This window comes from Fukomys damarensis, unplaced genomic scaffold (assembly GCF_012274545.1).
Source record: "Fukomys damarensis isolate Sample0158 unplaced genomic scaffold, DMR_v1.0_HiC HiC_scaffold_14, whole genome shotgun sequence".
Classification (NCBI taxonomy): Eukaryota; Metazoa; Chordata; class Mammalia; order Rodentia; family Bathyergidae; genus Fukomys; species Fukomys damarensis.
In genome coordinates this window covers 74,694,258-74,717,447 of record NW_022900926.1, presented here as the reverse complement: position 1 = coordinate 74,717,447, position 23,190 = coordinate 74,694,258, and the positions used below count along the sequence as shown (strand labels likewise).

The window sequence follows — 23,190 nt, the reverse complement described above, 5'->3', positions numbered from 1 at the left end:
GGTTCCTATTTTCACATCCCTGAGCTGGTTCTCCTTAATGAGAAGGAAAGAATGCATACTGGGCCTGAGTTCTCACAGATGCTGAATGAAAGCGGGCACTGATGCGGAGACTTTCCGCTGGGTGGGACCATTGGACGGCCAGCCTTGAGGAGCGTTGGAGCCTCTCAGGCATGGGTGGGGTTCTGGGGTTCTCACCTCAGTCACGGAGTTGCTTTTTTTTTAAAGAGCTGACAATTTTATTTTACATTTCACAATACAAATGAAACTGTACTTTGTGCAGTTTTGTTTATCCCACTTCTCCTTCAAAACTATTCTCTCTTTCATAGGAAGTGGGGCAAGTCTTCCTTCTCTTGCTGTTAGAAAACACCTAGAGTAACAGCACCATGCCCTCCTGGTGAAGTAAAACAAATGATGTAAAACTGATAGAAAGAGGCCCCTCCTCTAGCTTTATCTGTGTGGCCCAGTCATTCCTGGCCAAGTGGGCACCATCGTGGGTGGGGTGGGAGGTCGCATCATCAGGTGGCCTCATCCCAGGAGCAGGTCCCACTGGCAGCGTCCCAGGAGGAGGGGCACCCATCATGGCCATCACGGGGGCCTCCCCTACGGGGCTAGGAGGTCCAACGAGACTGGGTGGAGGTGCGGTCATCGCCCTGGGGGAGGAGGAGCAGAGAGTGGAGAAGGAGGTACCTTTCCTTGTTGAAATGCAGCCGTTGTTTTGTCGGTCAGGCTCTGAGCCTACTCTTCCATCCATTTCTGCCGGTAGTCTTTCACATTTTCTTCATGCTTCCCACCACGACAGTGTGTCTTTCTCCCAGACTGAGAGTCAGGGGTGGAGTCCGTATCGCAGTAGTCACAATAAAACTTGGGCATGTTACTCTGCAGGCCATTGGCCGCTCTGTCCTGAGTCGCTTTTTGAACATGGGAGGATCGATTACTTGAGTCTCACTGTCCTCATCTTAGAAGAGACCGGGTGTCTACCTGATGCTTCACCAGCCACAGTTTTGTCCATGGGACTAACTGTGCACAGACTGCGGGTGGCCAGGACACCCCGCCAACACATTTGTTCTGATCGTCAGAGTCCTGGGAGGTTATTGTAATGGCTGGAGAATGTCTTGTGGCAGTGTTTTTTCTTATTTACCCAACCAGAACTCCTTAGGTAACTACTGTGTGTAGACCTGCCCCCCACAAACCAATCCACAAGCTCTAGATCGTAGATGACGGTACGTTCTATAACTGAACTCCTTTTACAACACCTGTGTTGTTAATAAGTTAAACAGCGGCTAGAAGTCTTGAAGGAGGAAATTGTAACAACAGTTCACTTTTTCTTATGTGTATCTTTAGCATGTAGCATGTATCGTTAGGATAACTACAAAAAGGGCTACACTTTGGCATACAAATGCTATTCAAAAGTATATTTTTAACCACTGCACAAAAGTTCATACATGACCAGGATGCCTATCCAATAACTGTTGTGTAAATAGCATAGAAAATAATTCCAATGTGGTCTGTAGTGTCTCAGTTTGTTTTAAATAAAAACTGGGTCAACAGGCCTTCAGATAAGAAGTTAGGATAAAAGAAGATTGAGACTTCATTGCTTCTATAGATTGAGCCTCTGACTTCCAAAATGAGGGGCTGCCCTGTAATCCTAATGGATTGACTTCCAAAATTCCTTGGATTTGTCCTGCTAGACTACTCTCTCCTAGGGCTTAGCTGGATCCCTGCAGATAGATATTGTGGTTTATATACAGTAATTCCACTTAGTCCAGCTGTAAATTGAAGTCTATTGTATTAATACAACATTGAAAGGCCGCCTTGCCCTTGTCCAGGGAAGCTGAGCCTGTCTTTCAAATGTGTTTAGCGAAATATGAAGGATTTTCAATTAGTTGGTCGGGAGGCCCTCGGAGAAACAGCCGCCCTGCCCACCCACCTATTGTCTATGTTTCCGCCTGCTCCTCCCCAGCGGGATGGACGGAGCTTCTGTGCGTGGTCATTAATGGGCCAGCTTGGGTGGGGGCTTTGTTCTTAAACAGGGGCTTTATCTTATCCCTGCTGGTTAAGCCCCTCCATGTACTCCTCACCTGTCATAACTGTCATACATTTAATTCATCATGCAGATGGATGAGAGGAGCTAGCTAGTCATGTCACAAGGCGGGAGGAAGCCAGGAGCAGGGCATGGCCAAGTCAGTCTTAGAACTTCACCATCAATGATGATTACCAGGTTTGGATAAAAAAAATTTAAATAAGATTTTAATCAAGTAGACAGTTTCATGGAAGAGAATTTTTTTCTTCTTCATAATTCTCCCTCAGAGCACACTGGATTTTTAGCATTCAGCAGTTCAAAAAACAATACCACAAAATGTGTTTAATTTCAGGCATCCAAATGAAAAATGTGATGAGTATTTTAAAAAGTAGATGAATGCTCTTCCCCTTTCTAATTTTTAACTTTTTCTGATTATAAAAGTAATAATTCATTCTTAGTGATTTGAAAAAATGCAGAAGAAAAAACATCAGTAGTATTTCTGTCGCCTAGTTATAAATGATTAATGTTTTGTCTATACACTTTTAATCTCTTTTTGGGTGTATATTTTTCCACTAAAATGATTATAGTAATACCCATTATGAATCCAAGTACTTCCCCTATTATTATATATCTTCTGCAACACTATTGTTTGTTATAAAACTAGGACACACTTATTGCAAAGTATTTGAAACCTACCTGTGGACATCTATTAAGCACATTCTGAGTGCCAGACTTCTTTCCAGATGCTTCATGTGTATTAAGTGATTTAGTCCTCACAGCCTCATGGAGAACTTAATGCTATTATTATCTCCATTTTACTAATGAAGACGAAGTAGAGAAGGTAATTAACTTGCTTAAAGTCAGACAGCATGTGAGTAGTAGCATCAAGATCTTAACACAGGCAGGTTAACCTCAGAGCCAGACCTCTGAACAGCTTCCCCACAGAGCGCCATAAAATTTGCTCATATAAATAATGCAATTAACCGATTCCATATTGTTTACAACTTGGCTTGTTTCCAACTTTTTAATATATAAAAACAGGGCTCATGGTCAAAAACTTAGTGGATAATTCTCTGAGTACATCCGTAGTTCTTTTCCTGGAATAAATTCCTATAAATACAATGTCTGTGTTAAAATGTGTAAGCTTCCTTTTTCCAAAAGCTAAACATGGATTTACCATGAGACCCAGCCATTCTCCTGGATATATACCCCAACGAATTGAAAACAGGGACTCAGATACTTCTGTGCCAGTGTTTTGTGGTAGCAAAATTGTCAATAGCCAAAAGATGGAAACAACCCAAGTGTCCACCAACCAAAGTATGGCGGAGCAAGACGGGGCTTTTCCACACACTGGGAATGAGTCGTCCACAGGAGTGAGGGTCCAACTCAGGCTTATATACACACGAAACAGGGAAGCACTACAATAAATCACGTAAACCAGACACACCAGGACTATCATTCCACCTACTTGAGGTAACTGGAAAAGGCAGAAGGACGGCAACAGGATAGAAAGGAATACAGACTAAGTGGGGACTGAGGGTGCAGAGTTTGTGTTTCCGGTGATGAAAAGGTTCGGAAGCAGTGATGATTGTTGCCTAATGCTGTAAAAGTAATTAATACTACTGAGCTATACATGTAAAATGGTAACTTTATATTTTCTATTTTTTGCCATAATCAAAATGTGCTCATCTTCCAAATGGCCTTCATCATGAGCATATCTACAGTGGCATTGTTATGTTTAATTTAAAGAAATTTATATATAATTTATCTGAATTATATTTATTTTGCATAAATATATTTATATGGGTCAAAATTCTAAAGGTGCCACAGGATATAAAGTGAACTCTACACACATCTCCTGTGCTGCTCACTTTGCCTCTGTTATAAAATGAAGAGATCAGGATGGGGATTTAGCTCAGCAGCACTGTGCCTGCCTTGCAAGCACAAGGTACCAAGTTCAGTTCCGGGTACAAATAATGATAACAATAATAATAATAATAATGAGACGAATAGGATCCCTTCTGACATCTAGAATCTACAAAGTGTTTAGTGCTTTAGCATAAGATCAAATTAGTTTAAAATTTTGTACCGAGCTGAGAAGAGATTCAGTACTTTGGTTATATAGAGGTGTGAGGTGCTGGGTTTGGTACCCAGCACCACAAAAAGAATTAAAAATAAATAAACAAGCAAACAAATAAGATTTAAAATCATAAGTGAAGATGATAAAACTGCCATATGTTACAAAGGTTTTTTTTAAATTGTAATCAAGGATTTTTCTCTCCTTTTCAATTATCTTTTAATCTTTCCCCCCACATTTTTTATTGGTTATACAAATTAACAGACCTTATTTTGGCAAATTTGTACATGTACATAACATACTTTAATCACCCCCCTCACTCTACTCTATCCTAATTTTACATATTTGGGGGGTCCAATGTGCATAATGTACTTTTTAAATAACCTCTCCTCTTTTAAATTTTCGGTATTGGTATTTTGTCCCAGAGATTCGAAAGTAATTAAGACAATTTGTAATAATAGTGCCAGTGCTCAGCAGGTGAACTGCATAATGTATTCGGACCATATTCATGCTAGACTATTACAACTCCAAAGAAGTGTTGAGTGTTAAAAAATGAAAGCATCTTTAGAATTTAAGGGAATTGGCCTTTTCCTTCCAGTAGCAACAGGTACCTAGAAGGTCTCCGTATATAGTTGTATCAATCACAGAAAGAAAGCTAGATCTGTGAAGAACACTGAGGTTGTAGTTAGGTAATGTTGTATCTTATTAGAACAAGAAGTTTCATTACCTTCCCCATAATTTCACAGTACTCTCCACTGCTTAGGTAGCATGGAGAAAGAGGCATCTCGGAGCTTTTAAATGACATGTGCCAAAAACGTGGAAGGTAAATCCCCTAATTCAATCTGTTCCTCCAGCATTCTTGGCAGACAGCCAAGCTCAATATTTCTGCTGGATGGAAAATGCACTCTTGCATGCTGCACACCTCACTGATTGCGTGACTTTGGTGGATGGGGTTGCCTCAGTGAGAATAGAAAATTAAGCCTGGGCTTCTAATGCCCTGGGTGTTTTTCACCTTAAGACATTTTTTAAAACTGATTATGGGCTGTGATCAGAAAGAAAGGAGAAAACTTGGAAAATAGCTTTAATTCTTCCCTTTCCCCATCTGCTAACTCTCCCTTGATTTGTTTTTAGTGACTGTCTTTTCAAATTTCCTAAGTGGTTGTCATTTTTGTCTTTTGCATGCTTTTTTAAGCTTAATTAGTTTTCAAAGGCTGTTGCATTTGGTCATCTGAAAGACCCAACGTAAGGACCAGTGGGTGTGTGTCAGAGGGGGATTACAGTTAATTGAAATTTATGACAAAACTGTTGACTTCATTAAGACTAATTAGAGGAATAGAATTGGGAATCAATGTTCAGATACTTCCTTTTAATTGTTTCAGATGTTTTCTTTATCATATAAAACGGCATTTTTAGTAGTTGCAAGAATACAAATAGAATTACAGTATATTTTGCCTTGCTTTTCTCATGAGCATTTTTCATATTACTTTTTTTCAGAACTTTCTTAATGGCTGAATAGCAGTTATAGCGTGTGGAGATAGGCTAATCTATTGAGAAAATTTTTGGTAAATTTGAATATTAATATCATTTTCAGTTGTAAGTTCTGAAACATTGTAATCAAATATGCTCATATAAATTTGTTCAAATTATTTTCCTATGCATATACTCCCATCAATAAAATCATCTGACCCGAGTTTATGAATCATTAAGATTTTGAAAACAAAGCTACATTTCTTTCCAGAAATGTTATACTAACAAAGTATGGTTTATAAATATCGAGATATTTCAGTGGACCTTTTAGAGCTCTCAATGGTACAGACAGCCCACTGAAGCACTGTGCCATAGGTTTGCCGCCACTGCTCTATAGCATAGTGATCCTGCACTTTGTTCATGTGAAAACATACTAGGTTCTGACCGAGTGCTGGGCATTATGCCATACTCCATGGAACAGCTGTTTCTATCCTAAAGTACTTTATTGTTCTTTTGCAGTGCTGGCTTTCAAACCAAACCAGTCGTCTTGCATGTGCTAGGCAAGTGCTCTGCCCCTGAGCTACAGCCCCATCCCCTTTTGTTTTTTTTATGTTGAGGCAGGTTCTTACTAAATTGCTAGGCTGGCTTCAAACTTGTGATCCTCCTGCCTCAGTCTCCTGAGTGGCTCGAATTGCAGGTGGGCATCAATGCTTAAAACTCAAGATAACCTTCCAGACTGTTTCTTTGAGCAGTCAATGATTTATAATGGTATGGTTGAACCATAGAATGCATCTTGTCGTGGCTTTCATTTATATTTCAAGTCAGATAATGATCAGCATTAAAGAGTGATGAATCTATACATGTGTGTGTGTGTCTAGCAAAAAAATGAATACAAGAAATACAGTACTGACCCACGTTCAGTAGCATGTAGAATTTCAAGTTGGTTTTCTTGTATTGTGTATTGCACTGGTATTTATCCATCTGCATTCTTGGTGATGGTCCCCTTTTCATGCAAGTGAACAATGCTCACTCATAGCTAAAATTAGAAACATAATCCATGGCCACAGACACGAACCATCCTAAGTAATACCTTTGTGTACAGAATGTGTGTCCTCGGGCTCATTGTCCCAGTTCTCTGTCAACCCAGAGGCTGATTGTTATGAATCCAGCCCATCCATTCAGAAGCTGCTCCTGTCATTGTCCCACAACCACAGTACATTGTCTTTGCTGGGAGGCATTAGGAAAGAGAATATTTTAAGTGCGGATAGCATCTAAAAGGTGGCACCCGATTAAGCAAATTAGTGATCCTCAAATTTAACAGCACATTGGAATAACCCAAAGATCTTTTAAAAATAGGGGTGCCGAGGTCCCACTCCAGCATTCTTAACTAGATTGAGATGCAACCTAGACATCGATATTTTAAGCTCTCCAGGACATTCTGGTGTGCAGCAAAGTGTGAGGAGTACTAATGAAAGCCTTTGCAGGGTATACTTTAGTGGCGTTCTATGTGTTCTGTTTTCTAATGCCCTTGCCCGGACCTTTGTATTTGTGTCCATGCCAGGTCTTGTTAACCTTCTTAATTATTTCTCTGTGGCAGAAAAAAGAGAAGTAAAGAATAAATTTGCTTTCTAAAAGGTAACAACTAATTCAACTTGGGAATTATTCTACAGGGATGTTTTGGGGAATAATACACAGGTCTTAAGCAGGATTCTGGGCTGTCAATGCTTTGGGAATTATGACCTTTCTTGTCCTCTCTACACTGAAATGCAGCACAGGGCTAGGTGTGCCTCACCTGGACTAAGATTTTCAGTTCCTCAAACACAGCTCTCCTATTCTTTGTTACAGAAAGGAGGAGAGAGAATGAGAGTACAGAGAAGAGAGAGAGCAAGAGAGAGAGAGAGAGAGAGAGAGAGAGAGAGAGAGAGTGTGTGTGTGTGTGTGTGTTTCCTTTTCCATCCCACAGTCAGTGTTTCTCTCTGACCCAGTTCTAATAAAACTCAACACCAGATACCCAGATTTCAGCATATCCCACAGAGGAGGCTTTGTCCAGATGTGTATGTGGCTTCTCTGCGTATGCTGTCTGTGGTGCTGCCTGTGTGGGGGAGCTGCAGGACAACCTTCTAACCATTTCTGTCTTGAGCCCCTGGTAAATGAGAACAGAAACATGGTGGGGTGGATTTAGTGCTTCTTTGGAAAGAGGATGGTTTCAATACTCCTCATCCCACACAGACTTCCAGGGGTGCTTTGAAGGGAACCTTATGCCAGCAGGCCTTTGAGCTTCCCCAGAAGCCGCAGCCTGTGTTGTGTGCAGATTTGACTCCAGTGGGCCCTGGAGGGGAAGTGAGGATGTTGCATGGGAGGAAGAGAAGGGAGAGCTGGTACTGGCCGGCAACCAACAAGAGCCAGAATCCTAGTGATGAGTGAATGTGTGTGTCCGGGTGCATAGAGGCTCTAAACCCAGTGTTAAATGGGTTGTTATGGTGTTAACATTTATCATAAATAAATATCACATTATTTCTCCCATTTAAAGAAATGTTCAAAAAAATGATCTTGCTATTTCATTGTCCACGTCTTCTGGTCAGCTCAACACTTTTTTTTTTTTTTTTTTTTTTTTTTGGTACCAGGGATCAAACTCAAGACTTTGTTCTTGCAAGGCAGGTGGGAGAACCACTGAGCTAAATCCCCAGCCCTCAGTTTAACAATATTAAAGGAACCATTATTTCCATTTCTTGTTTTGCCTAGATAATACGTGACTGGGTTTTTAGGCCATGTTTCTGATCTCTGTCTGCCACAGTGGGGACAGAACCCAGGGCCTTGTGCCCACTAGGCAAGTGCTGAACCTTTGAGCTTCTTCCCCAGCCCTGTGGCTAAGTATTTTGTTATTTAAGTTACTGGCAATTTTAAAATTTCTATGAAAAGAGAACAAATGACAACTTACTAACCTCAACAGGCTTACTTGTTTGGACCAAGATCAGTCACTGTGCCTGGGACCACAGGCCTGTGACCATCAGAGGAAGGAGATCTGGATCTAAGGTTGACCCTGATGTAGGTCCCACGCCCTCAGCTGTGTCCCTCAGGGTCTAAATGTGACTTTGAGTTCAGCAATTTCAGATTTTGGAGAGGCAGTAGTGATGTTTATACTGTCAGGAAGGCGTTCTTATCTAAGATGTATACTGCATAGCCAAGCAGACAACAGTCTCAGCTCAGCAGTGAGGGGAGCCGTGGAGGTTTGGAGGAAGGGAGGTAAGGTGGGAGACTAATTCAGAGCAGCAGTTCTGGTGGCATTGAGGGTACTGGAAATTGCAGAGGAGTGAAACTGGAAGAGAAGAGAGGATAGGCATTGTTTTACATTAGTGGTAAGGATTGATCTATGGTAATAGGGATAAAAAGTCAAACTCTCAATTGTCAGACCCTTTTCGGATTTGGGAATTGCAGACAAGTTACTGTGGGCCTATATAGTGAGTGGTTGACCAAAAGAAAATTACTGTGTAAGAGTATGTTTCTCCTTGAAATTAAAAAATGTTGCTAAGTTTCTAGAGATTGTAATTTTCCATGGACTGAGCATTCCTGACCTTCAGGCTTGAACTGCCAATTTCTCACAATGTTCTATATAACCATTTGTAAACACATTGGGGCTGGGGATGGAGCTCAGTGGTAAGGCATGAGCTTCACATGACCAAGGCCCTGGGTTTGATCCTTAAGACACTTCAAAAAAATAGTAATGCATATTTGATCATTGATTAAATAAAATATGATATATTTTGCACTTTGGAATACTCTGTGGCAGTTAAGAATGATGTACATAAGGGAAGATGCTCACAGTTGCAAGGGAAAAAAGTGAGTTATGAAACATTTATGGGGACAGGGATTTATAGCCCAGTGGTTCTGCCACCTGCCTTGCAAGAGCAAGGACCCGAGTTCGATCCTCAGTACCAAAATAAATAAATAAATATAAAACATTTATGATTTCATTTTATTGAAACACATGGTCTTGCTATAGAGTTTACACTGGCCTTGAACTCACTGTATAGCCTAGGCTGGCCTTGAACTCACACACTTTGCCTGGGTTTATGATTCCACTTTAAAAATGGTACTTAGATGCTAGAACCTATGCCTATGGTTAACAGTGACTGCTTTTAAGGCTCACTTGGTGGAGAGGAATAATACTTAAATCATCTCAGGTGTTAAAGCCTTTTTCTGTTGGGAATTTATGGATGGAACACATAAGATGTCCTCACGGATTTCTACAAGCAGATGGAATAAAGCTGGGGTCTGAAAAGAGGAGTGGGAAAACCAGAACCGCAATGATGATTTTCTCCCTCACTCAAGGGCCACGTTTTGATTTTCTTTTCTCTTTCAATCTGTCTTGCATCTGCTCATTTCCCACCCGCCTGGCCGTCAGAACTGACACTTGTGTGGTTAGGAGCTCCGAGCTCCAGGGCCACCCGTAGATGCAAATAGACTGCTTCTCATTTCCGATCCTTACTGACCTTGGGCTCCTGCTCTCCAGCAGCTCCAGCTATATAAGTGGGAATATCTGAAGAAACAACGGTGAGTTCCTTATTTACAGAAATTTTAGTGTGAGCATTGGTTACGTGTGTGTAAAAGAGTAATTTATTTTTAAATGTAATATTTAAAACATTCTAACTTTGAACTAAATATTTCCTTTATCAACATCAGCACTGATTCACCTCCCAAAGTAGAACCTTGAAAACATGTTGCTTCTTTTTTTTTTTAAATTGAATTTATTGGTACATTCTAGGTATACAGTATAGTTACATTCATTACTGGGATCTTGTACCTTTACATGCCAGGTCTTGATTCTCATTTTTTCCCCTTGTCCCCACCTCCCTTCACCCCCTCCTCTTCTCCCCACCTTCAAACACCTTAATTCCATTTTTACATTTTCTCATATTTTTTTCCTTTTCCCTATTCCCCTTTCCCTAGCCCTCTCACTGTCGCTACACCTTTGGTCCTTTTCTTCCTATTTCATGTTGCTAACTGTCCCATTAGGATCTTGAGTACTATTTTAGTTTTTCACACCAGAGAAACTATTCTGTATTTGCATATGTGTGACTTATTTATTTCACTTAGGAGTATATCTTCAAAATATACGCATTTACCTATGAATGAATCTACTTTCTCATTGTTTATGGCTGAGTAGTACTCCATTTTATAGAAAACCACATCTTCTTTATCCAATTTCCAACTGATGGGCAGATGGGCTGTTTCCAAGTTTTAGCTATTACAAACTGTGCCGCTATAAACATGGGTGCACATTTATCACTGTGGTATGATACTTTTAATTCTTTTGGAAAGATACCCAACAGAAGGATGGCTGGGTCAAATGGAACCTCTAATCCTAGTTCTTTGAGGTATCTCCATATTGACTTCCATAGTGGTTGCACCAGTCTGCACTCCCACCAACAATGGATAAGGGTTCCTTTCTCCCCACATCCCCGCCAACATTTGTTATTGTGTGATTTCTTGATAGCAGCCATTCTTTGTGTGGGGTGAGGTGGAATCTCAGTGTTGTTTTCATCTGCATCTCTTGAATGACCAGTGATGTGGAGCATTTTTTCATATATTTACTTGCTGCTTTTATTTCTTTGTCTGAGAAATGTCTGTTCATTTCAGATGCCCATTTTAGAATTGGGTCTTTATATTTGGGGGGGCTGGTTGTTTTGAGTTCTTTATATATTTTAGATAATAGTCCTTTGTCTGAGGAGCAGCTGGTAAAAAGTTTTTCCCACATTGTAGGTTGTCTCTTAGTTCTGTTGATGGTTCTTTTGCAGTGCAGAAGCTTTTTAATAAGATGAGACACCAGTTGTTGATTCTTTCTGCTAGTTCCCGTGCTACTGAGGATTTGTTCATAAAGTCTTTTCCTATGCCAATGTATTCAGGAGTTCTGCCTAACTTATCTTCCAGCAAGTTTAGTGTTTTTGTTTTTATATTTAGATCTTTAATCCACTTGGATTTTAATTTAGTGCATGGTGACAGATAAGGGTCTAGTTTTAATCTTTTGCAGGTTGAGATCCGGTTTTTCCAACACCATTTATTAAAGAAGCTATCTTTCCTCCAGTGGGGACTGTCAGCTCCTTTGTCAAAGATGAGATAGCTGAGTGTACCTGGAGTTGTTTTTGTGTCTTCCAATCTGTTCCACTGATCCTCAGGTCTGTTTCTTTAACAGTACCATGCTGTTTTTAATCACAGTGGCTTTGTAGTATAGTTTCAAATTGGGAATTGTTATACCCGCTGCCATGTGTCTGTTGCCTAGGATAGCTTTTGCTATTTTAGGTCTCTTATGGTTCCAAATGAATTTTTGGATTCTTCTTTCTAGTTCTGTGAAGTATAGTGTTGGGATTTCAATTGGTATTGCATTGAATCTGTATAGCAGTTTTGGTAGTATGGCCATTTTCACTATGTTGATTCTTCCTACCCAGGAGCAGGGGAGATCTTTCCATTTTCTTATATCCTCCTCAAGCTCCTTTTTCAGAGTGCTGTAGTTTTCAGTGTAGAGGTCTTTTGCTTCTTTTGTTAGACTGATTCCCAGATACTTCATTTTTTTCCGGTGCTGTTGTGAAAGGAATTGTTTCCCTAATTTCTTTCTCAGTGAGTCTGTTATTTGTGTACAAGAAGGCTATTGATTTTGGGGTGTTGACTTTGTATCCAGCTACTCTGCTAAAAGTGTCAATTAAGTTGAGAAGTCTTTTGGTGGAGTTTTTTGGGTCTTCAATGTAGAGTATCATATCATCAGAAAATAATGACAGTTTAACTTCTTCTTCTCCTATCTTTATTGCTTTAATTTCTTTCTCTTGTCTAATTGCTGTGGCTAATGTTTCCAGAACTATATTGAAGAGGAGTGGTGATAGTGGGCATCCTTGTCTTGTTCCTGATTTTAACGTGAAGGTTTTCAGTTTTTGGCCATTTAATATGATGTTGGCTGTTGGTTTTTCATAGATAGCCTTTATTAAATTGAGGCATAGACCATCTATTCCAATTTTTTGCAGAGTTTTTATCATGAATCATTGTTGAATTTTGTCAAATGCTTTTTCTGCATCTATCAAGAGGATCATGTGGTTCTTGTCCTTGACTTCATTAATACAGTGTATTATATTTATTGATTTACGTATGTTGAACCATCCTCACATCCCTGGAATAAATCCGACTTGGTCAGGATGTATGATCTTCTTGATAATCCTCTGTTTTCTGTTTGCTAGTATCTTATTGAGGATTTTGTATCTATATTCATTAAGGAGATTGGCCTGTAGTTCTCTTTTTTAGTTACATCTTTCCCAGGTTTGGGAATCAAAGTGATACTTGCTTCCAGGAATGAATTTGGAAGTATTGCTTCTCTTTCAATTACATTGAAGTCTGAAGAGTAATGGCAGTAGATCTTCTCTAAATGTCTTGTAAAATTCAGCAGTGAATCCATCAGGACCTGGGCTTTTCTTTGTTGGTAAGTTTTTAATTACATTTTCAATTTCACTGATTGTGATTGGGATGTTTAAAATGTTTTTATTTTCTTCATTCAACTTTGGTAATTCATAAGTATCTAGAAATCTGTCCATTTCTTCTGTGTTTTCTGTTTTATTAGAGTACAGGTTCTCATAGTATGTATTATTAATGATCCTCTGGATTTCTGTGGGACCTGTTGTGACTTCGCCTTTTCCATTCCTGATTGCATGAATCTGAGCCTTTTCTTTGCTTTTTTTTTTGATAAGGTTTGCTAAGCGTTTATTAATTTTATTTATTCTTTCAAAAAAACAACTCTTCAATTCATTTATTTTTTCATTTTATTTTTTGTATCATTTTCTTAGTTTCCATTGCATTGATTTCTGCTCTAATCTTTATAATTTCCTCTCTTGTTCGAGCTTTGGGTTTTTCTTGCTCTTGTTTTTCTAGGAGTCTAAGAGTCATCGTTAGGTTGTTTATTTGAGTTTGCTCCATTTTCCTAATGTGGCCATTCAGTGCTATGAATTTTCCATGTAGAACTGCTTTCACTGTGTCTCATAGATTCCTGTATATTGTATTGGCATTTTCGTTTATTTGTAAAAACTATCTGATTTCTTCTTTGATTTCCTCTGTGATTCATTGATTGTTCAGGAGAGTGTTGTTCAATTTCCATGTGTTTATGAAGTTCCTACAGTTTCTTATGCTATTGATCTCCAGCTTTACTGTACTGTGATCTGATAATATACAGAGAATGACTTCAATTCTTTTGCGTTTATTCAGACCTGTTTTGTGAGCTAGTATGTGATCTATCTTGGAGAATGACCCATGTGCAGCTGAAAAGAATGTGTATTCTGATTTTGTGGGGTGGAACACTCTATAGACATCTAATAAGTCCATACATTCAAAAGCTTGGTTCAGTTCTAGTATTTCATTGTTGATTTTTTGCCTAGATGATCTGTCTATTTGTGATAGTGGGGTATTCAGATCCCCCACTATAATTGTATTAGTGGTTATTTGGTTTTTCATGTTACTTAATATTTGGGCGCATTTATATTTGGTACATATATGTTTATCTTTTTGCACTAGGTGTGTTTCTTGTATACAACATATTGTTGGATTTTGCTTCTTAATCCACTCTGCCAATCTATTTCTCTTGATTGGTGAATTGAGGCCATTAACATTGATAGTTATATCTGATATGTATTGACTTATTATTGTCATGTTTTTGTCCTTTTGTTGACTCTTTTTATTTTTTGTCCTCTCCTTTTAGTTTCTTGCCTTGGCTATTTGATTTGCTCTGTTGGGCCTCCTGGTGTTATGATCTTCATTGTCTTTTTCTAGGATATTGTTTAAAATTCTTTGTAGTGCTGGTTTAGTATTCATGAAGTTTCTCAAGTGTTCTTTGTCATGGAAGTATCTTATTTCTCTGACCATTTTGAAAGAGAGTCTTTCAGGGTACATCAGTCTTGGTTGTAGGTTGTTTTCTTTTAGGACTTGAAATACCTTACTCCAGGCTCTCCTTGACCTGAGGGTTTGTGTTGAAAAGTCTGCTGTGATTCTGATGGGCTTTCCTTTGCCTGTGATTTGTTTCTTTTCTCTTACTGCTTGTAGTATTTTGTTCTTCTGTTGGGTTTCTGGGATCTTGATTATCATATGTCTAGGTGTAGATTTTTTTTATCATGACTAGTTAGTGTCCTATATGCCTCGCTTATCTGTATGTCTAATTCTTCCCCTCTGTTTGGGAAGTTTTCTGTCATTAATTCTTTGAACAGCTTTTTTAAGTCATTTGCATTTTCTCCTGGGAAAACATGTTGCTTCTGATCTGAGGTCTGCTCATAACTATTTGTTGTTAAACTCAATCAATGTGTCTCAGATAATTCCATGTATGAAAAAGTCCATATTTTTACTGGATGCCCTTCTACACATAGATGCTTATCATAGCCCTTTGCCTTTTAGATCAGAATGTTTACTGATTACTAAAAATCACATTTCATAGTTCAGAAGTAATGTGAACAATAAAAAAATCTAAAAACATTAAAAATCACAGCACCTTTTGATTTTTAACCTTATCAGCTGCTTCAAGACAACTTATTATCATTTGTGGCATGGCTTGGAAGAATTTAGTTATTGGCTTGCCACCTAGAAGAGTTCTTATCCAGTCTCTGCCTGCCCAGCCTGCTGTTTATTTCCATATTCTCCAGGCCCTCATAACACAGTGAATGTTTTTGTTACGAAAAAGCCCTCCAGTGGGCACCACTCTTGTATTCCTGAACATTTCCACTTTATACTTTCTGATTTATATGTTGAACACGAGTTGTTTATCTTTGTTCCCAAATTTGATAATGTTAGTTGTACTTATGTAATGATATTAAATATTATATAAAACAATGAAATATGGTTAAAATTTGTTTATAGTAAAACCAAGAAGAACTCTTTGGAAATGTTGAAAAATCTTATACATTGCCAGGCATGGTGATACACACCTGTGATCCTTCCTACTTAGGAGGCTGAGGCAGAAAGATTCCATGTTTGACGCCAGTCTGGGCAACTTAATGAGACCCTCTCTCAAAATAAAAAGGCTGGGGGCGGGTGGCTCAGTGGCTTAAAGCATTTGCCTAGTATCTACAAGACCCTCGGTTTAATTCCTAGTACTGAAAAAAAAAAAACTTGTAATGTAAACAGGTGTTGGTAAAAGATGTACTGTGTAAGATATTTGGACAGGACAAAATACAGAAGGATTTGTACTGAATTGCAGTACACTGTGGGTGGGTGAGGGGAGTTCAGCAAGCACTGTGGACTGCCCAAGAGAGGCCCATTCTCAGCCAGTTCTTGGCCCTGTGTTAAAGATGGGGAAATTAACATTCACTGATATGTTGTATAAATTTCAGATGCAGTGTTTAAGGTTAGTATATACTATTTTTAAGACTCTGGTTTAATCATTTGTATAATTTTAAAAGGATTAGTCCCAAATACTTGTATATGAAAGTATTAACCATAGTAAATATCAACCAAATTAGGGGAAAAAAGTTAATTTTGAACATTCTAATGAAACTTGATTTGTATTCTCAACATTGAATATATCAATATGTTACAAGAGAACTTTTCTTTAAAATTAAATTTTTTTAAGTTGAGCTATATATTGAAAGCAAGAACAGTTTGCTGTTAGCTAGACATAGTGTTGCACGCCTATAATCTCAACATTTGGGAGGCTGAAGCAGGAGGATCACCCCAAGTTTGAGGTCAGCCAGGGCTATATAGTGAGTTCATAGTGAACCTGCACTATATAATAAGGCCCTGTCTCATAAAAATCAACAAACAAAACAATAGTTTGCTATTAATCATCAGTGGCTTCATTTCCAAAACAATCAATATTCAAAAATCCTCATTTCCTATTCTAAATTAGATTTCTAAGAGCTAAAATAATATAAACCCATAATTTTAGCTCTATTATCAGTTTTATATATTTTGAGACTATTGAATTTCCAGTGATGAGAATAAGATTATTATATTTATCAACAATGGTTTCTTGTGATATCCAAAAGATAAACACAACCTTATATTAACCATAAAATGCCCCGGATTCTCATAAATCTCTTCCCTGGAACTTCAGGAGCTATTGTGTTTATCTCCTGATTTTAACATACTGATAATTGTATTCTGATTAAATGCCCATCAGGACTTCCGGTAGAAAGGAGCCCATGTTCTTAATTAAATGTAGATGTTCCTTTTTTTTTTCCTTTCTTTAATTAATTCATTAATTTATTTATTTTGTACCTGGGATCGAACTCAGGACCTTGCCCTTGCAAGGTAGGTAGCGGCACCACTGAGCTAAAACCCTGGCCCGGATGCTCCCTTTTTGAGGTGGTCTATTAGTCACTGCTTCACTACGACAAAATATTTGACTCTTGCAACTTAAAGGAGAAGAGGTGTATTTTAGCTCACAGTTTCAGTGGAGTCAGTCCACAGTCCGCAGGCTGTGTGGCAGAAGGGAGTGGTGCTGGGAAGCAGAGAGGAGAGGCCAGAGAAAGAATACAGCCTAGCAGCCCACACCCGCAGTGACCTGCCTTCTCCCATCTCCACCTCCTGACAGCACAGCAGCTACAACTCCTCAGTGAATGGTCCACTGATGAGCATAGCGCCCCCATGTTCCGATCACTGTCCAAACGCACGAGACTCAACAGGGACCTTCAGATCTAAACCATAGCAGGGCGAGTTATAGAAAACTTCATTCTTTCATCATGATGCTTTAAAAGTCAAAAGAAGGTAATACAAAATGATCGTAAAATCACTACAGGAAAATGCCAAAATAAAATATTTAATCTCTGGATACACTGGTGAAATCTTATGTGGCACTACTATTGAATAATGAACAAATATTCCTTTTTTTTTTTTTTTTTTTTTTTTTTTTTTTTCCAGGGATTTTTGGTACCAGGGATTGAACTCGGGATCTTGTGCTCATGAGGCAGGCACAGTGCCACAGAGCTAAATCCCCGGTACAATGAGCAAATATTGAAGTAGTATAAAAACAATTTACAGGGGTAGAGGCTGTGAAAAATTTACACATGACATCACAGTATTTGGTGCAGAAGGCATTGAGGAAATTACATAGTGTTGATGATGTTTACATCAATCTTCCATTTAAAAAATGACATAAAAAGCTGTTACTTCACTTATTAGAAAAAAATGAGGCATTTATCTCTGAATAATTTAAAACTCTAGCACTACAAGCTGTATTGTAATTTAGATTCATTACATCTGAGTTAATATATGAGGAAGCAAAATTTAATTTTAGAATGGATCTTTTTTTCTCTTCCTCAGTACTAGAAACTGAACCCAGGACCTTCGAACTGAGCTACAATCAGCCCTTTTGATTTGCATATTAATTTAGACATACAGTCTTGCTAAGTCACTAAATTGCCCAGGCTAGACTTGAATTTAGGATCCTCCTGTCTCAGCGTCTTACCACTTCATTGTTCAAGTCGTACAACTCTGTTTCGTACACACAAACAAATGTATTATACGCAAAATAGTTGCATAACTTATTTACCTTTGTTTTAAACTGCTCTGCACATCCTTAACAATTTTGCAATCAGAATTATCAACCCACTAAGCAGCAAGGAGTTTGTTTTGTTAATTGCTGTAGTTAAACCTAATTACTGTGGGGTGGGGTGGCTGTGAAGACCGGATGGCCCTAATCCTGGCAGGGGAGATTTTTCGGGGAGAAGTCCAGTGGAGGTATGTGCAGATACATGCCCAGACAAAAGCAGATCTTACAAGAATTGGGTAAATCACTTTCGTTTGCAAAGTCTATGAGTTTTTGTTTTCAGTGGGTGAACTTGTTTCCAAGTGCTGTTCTCAGAAGTAGGTTCTCCCCTCCCCCTGGACATGAACATTTGTGTCCTGTGGCTTTTGCTCTGGACCATTTAGGCTTGTACAAGGGCTGAGCAGTAGTAAGAGAAGATATCCTCAGGGCCTCCTGCGATGCCTCATTCACAGGCGGGGCCAGAGACCTCCTTTTAACCCATCCACTTGGGACACCCTGATAAACTGTCTGATGCAGGCTCGATACTGTGCCAAGTGAGGGGTTTTCAAAGATATCGGCAGTTGCTCACAGGGAGAAGACCACAGAGATAGATCCTTGTTCATTAGGATGGGTTCATTGGTAAAGCATAAGCAAAAACGTAATCAACACCCAGGAGGGCACTTCTAAGGCTGCTTCTAGGGCTGGCACTGTGACCATTACTCTGGCAGTCTCTGTACTTCAGTGACTCTGTTCTGTCCACTGACTTCTGCCCATTTGGACTTCTAAAATTGAAAAAGCTTCAAAAATGTCCAAAATCATATGAATGGATGCATAAATGTAATACACATACCAATTTAAAGAATAATTTTAACAAGCTGTTTAATTCACAGTGACATATTGGAAAAACCTCTCCTCTACAGAAAGGAGGAACATTATCACCAGAGAAACTTTTCAAGTCTGACACAACCTTTTTATATTAATATAAACTTGTTGTTAATGAAATACAGATCAATAAGGAAATATAATTTTTAAAGTTTTTTTTTTAGTAGTACATGTTTGAGGCACATAATGATTATATCCTCCCTGTTTCTTATTATCTGTCTTTTATTTTGCTTTTTAAATTATGTATACTTTGGGCTTTTCCTATAAGAACAACCATGCGAGATTTAAGCTTATGTGTCTGATTTATTTCACTTAACATTATGGTTTCAAGGTACATCCATTTTCCTACAAAGGACATGGGTTTATCCTTATTATGATGCAATACTACTCCACTCAGTATAAAAACCACATTTTCTTTATCCATTCATTAGTTGACATGTGGGGGGCTGCCAAGATTTAGCTATTAGGAGTCCGTAACACGGATATGCACACATTACTGTAATCTGATGTCTTGAACTCCTTGGGGAAGATACCTAGAAAGGGAATTGCTGGGTCAAATAGAATCTCTATTTTTAGTTTTTCCTGAGGAATTTCCATACTGGTTAAGAAACTATACTTTTGATTTGTTTAAATGTAAGACCAGTTGGATCCTTTGGCCGGAAGTGAAAGCGTGGAGAACACCGAATTAAGCGGTGAGGAGCCTGTGACTAGTTCTTTCTCTCAGAGTAAATGTGTTTACTTCTTTCCACTAGTATTTGTACTCGTTAATGTGTGCACCAGATAAATCTGCTTCCTGAGTCCATCTTTCAGCCTGTTCTCCTCTCTCAGAGCTGACAAATGGTTGGAGTTTGACACAGTTTATCAGTTGAGCCCCTGTTGGGTTCTTGCCAGCCCCTTGCTTGCTCAGACTAATGCAGAGGAAAAGTGAGTTATCTGCAATATTTTATTCCCTGTATCTCTGTCTAGAGGAGGATGCATCATTCAGGGAGAAATTCAGATGGTTCTGTCACCTCCACACACTGCCATAGCACTTAAGTTTTCCAGCAAGAAGGGCATCTGATGATTTCCTAGTAGGGTCACTATAAAATCATATTAAGTAAGACACAATTTTCATTTTTATCAGAAGGACAAAAATTAAACCTACAGTGGTGAATGGGCACTTGTCCCTGTTGGTTCTGGGAGGCACAATGAGAACCAAAAACTTTGAGTACAGACTGTTTTGGCTGGAAAGGATAGCCAGGCATGGGGCTACTGACACTGACAAGTTCTAGTATCAAATGAAGTGTGAGTACTGAGTACCAGGACAAACTTTTCGTATCAAAATGCACTGAGTACCAAATTCGATGAGTTTCAAAAACAGTTGAGGTATGATTGTATAGTTATACTTGAAGGGCACAAAAAAAGTACCTTACATTTGCCAGCTGCTAAAAACGTGATTCCCTGGGATGACTGGGAACCCCGAGGCGGATTTTGCTGCTGGGGGCAGGACCACAGAGCAGGCAGATGCCTTCTTTCCGTCAGTGTTTTTCCCCTCCCACTAACACAAAAGTGGCAAGCTGGAGTGAAACACCTTCATGGCCTTAATTGGAGTCTCTGGAATTTTGAGTTTTGCCTTTTTAGATTGTTTGCTATAATATGTTTTTTAAAATACTCAAGAGAATAATGTACTCATTACTCAGCCAATAATTATCAACTGTGGACCGCAATTGTTTCATCCGTATGCTTACTCTACTCCTGATGATTTAAAGCAAATGCCCCAAAGCATGCAATTTCATCTGTAAATATTTTATACCCATATCCAAAAGACAAGGAAATTTAAAAAATACACCACATTATTCTTGATTGTTGAGATTACTATTAATTACAAAGCTATATTTTTAAAGGACAGATTATTATACATTCTTCGGAATGCTGAGTAAAGAAGGGTTGGAAGATACGGCTCTGGAAAGACTTTCTTAGAATTAAAAATATACCCCAGGGGCGAAGGTTGAACTGCCAAGAGGATTTTGTTCCTTTCTAGATTGAGGAGAGCACACTTGTGCAGGCAGGCACCAGACTGGCATTTTAAACTCTGTTGTTTAGATGGAATTACATCCTTGGCCATGCTGAGTGAGGATGAATGAACATTTTACTCACTAGCTGGTGGTGGCAGAGTAATTAGTGCAAGTCAGCTACAAATAGGATCACTGAGGCATATGCTCCACACACGTGCATAGTTGGCAGGGAGCAGTGATCTAGCAGTTGGGTCCTAAGTGTGCCCTGGGCCACTTGCTGAGCCTAATGCAAAGTGCGGTTTAATTACTGGGGTGCCCGTGTGCACTGTGCGACTAGCTGTTACCCATCAGTGAACTATCCGAGGCACCCCCGCGATTGATTTGGGTGCAGCCTTCTGCCCTATCCCCGCATATGCCACCCCTCAATATCTTTCCTTCTCCTTCTTCCAAACTATGAAGGAGAGGGGAGAAGGTGAAGAGGAAAAAGTCCAGATGGGAAGAAAAGAATGCTGAATACATTCTGCAGGAAAGTAGGTCAGGTACTTGGGAGATTAGAGTAGTTTGCTTCATCCCTGAATGCGGGAGCCAGGGACAAGCAGCATACAATTAGGAGGAATTAGAACGGCAACAAGTAGCTTGGATTTATGAGCTTTAATTGTCTATTGTCAGGACCAAGCTCTACCCCAGAGGATCTTGGTAGCAGTCTACACCCTAATACTGTTAATGGCCCTCCGTTGTGGGATTAGCTCTCCTAAAAACAGTCTCTGTCCTTTTCAAAGGAGCCGCTGGAAGCCTGCCTGAAAAACACTGAGCTGTTACTTTCTCTGTGATGGGTCCTGTCCCGGGGTGATGCAGTGTGGCCCTTCAGTCCCTGAGGGGCACCTGCAGGGGGAAGACAGCTATTGAAAATTAATAGGTATCCTGCTTCCCCTGTGTATACTTTGAGGAAACAATGGGCTGTAGATGGAGACCAGATAACTCCGGCTGATGGCTTCAGAATCTCCACACTATCTTCTTGTTAAAAGGGCTCTGGCTTACGGCCTATTCGGCCTATTCGTAGTCAACTGTGGAGAGTTTTTCAAAAGATAAGATAGCTATTGAATGAGGTTTGTTATTGTAATACCTTTGCCTTCTCTTTCCTTCATCACCTCTCAACCCCTCAGGTGGAAAAGGAGGCATTTAAGGCATGAGTCACCTTTTTCCAAACCTAGGCACTACTAGATGGTTTGAATTTGTTGAATGTCCTCTCCAGTTCACATTTAGAGCAACCCTCCTCTCCTCTCCCTTCCAAGCCCACTTGTACCTCAGAAACTCTGGGCTTGAGGCTCCAACACAGACCTCCCGGGTTTGGAGTTCAGCCAAGCTGGGTGCCGCTGGTGCCTGAGCAGCAGTGGAGCCTGTGAGCTGCCCCTCCCAGGTGCAGGGCAGTTGGGAAGTAGTTACCGTGAGACAAGACAGAAGGATGCACTTCGTGTGCTTCTTGCTCTGGTCCTCAGTTTTCTTAGTAGGAGAATGGGTGGCGTTTGGGATCTATGGTCCTCAACTCAGACTAATGAATCTCCTTTGGAGAAATTTGGGGGGGCAGGGAGAACAATCCAGATGATTTCATTATTAACTCATTCAATACTGTCTCTTATCCTCCCCAAATTCTCTTGGCACACACAAAATCAAGACTGTAATTTTGAATCTCCCCTTGGAAAAGACAAGAAGAAATTACTCCCCTTTTTAATTTAAAAAATTCTAGTTGGACATAGTGGTGCACACCTGTAATCCCAGCACTCGGGGAGTCTGAGGCGGGAGGACTGGAGACAACTTAATGACTTAGTGAGACAAAATAAAAAACGAACTGGGGATGTAGCTCAGTGCCAAGGCCCTGAGTTCACCACCCAGCAAGGAGAGGTACATTTCTTCCTCCATCTTTTGGTTAGTAATCTGTGTTTCCAGGGGAGCACACTATAATAGGCAAAGCCCAGGGTCCCTGTCCTGCTGCTGCTGGGGACTCTGCACATACTGGCCCTGCCGCCTCATAGATGATTGGCCTCTGTTCTTACAGCTCATCCTTCCTGTTCCCCTTTCACCTTTGTTGCTAAGTCCACTGGTTCCTCTTTCATCTTGGCCCAGTAAAGCACTCCTACCTGCAACCTCGCTTTTTGCTTACACTATAGGCCTTCCCGGTCTCCCAAGTGCAGCTTTCCTCCCAAGGGCATTGGTGGAAGCCCTTCTCCCCAGGAGAGGAGAGGAGAGGAGAGGAGAGGAGAGGAGAGGAGGGGAG

General features: G+C 39.8%; 1 protein-coding gene and 1 pseudogene across 3 annotated transcripts in view; one reads left to right on the top strand and one right to left on the bottom strand.

The window, feature by feature from the left end:
• The window catches only part of Prdm1 (PR/SET domain 1), a 104,031-nt gene that overhangs the window by 56,203 nt on the left and 24,638 nt on the right, over positions 1-23,190 (top strand). Inside the window, exon 1 of one of the 3 annotated variants that reach the window (XM_010607199.2) lies at positions 10,061-10,115. The exons of the other annotated variants lie outside the window; for them this stretch is intronic. The gene's annotated coding sequence lies outside the window, so the exon portion shown is untranslated. Of the gene's footprint in view, positions 1-10,060; positions 10,116-23,190 lie in introns of those variants that run through there. 3 annotated transcript variants of the gene reach the window in all.
• Positions 368-870, bottom strand: LOC104850342 (annotated as a pseudogene).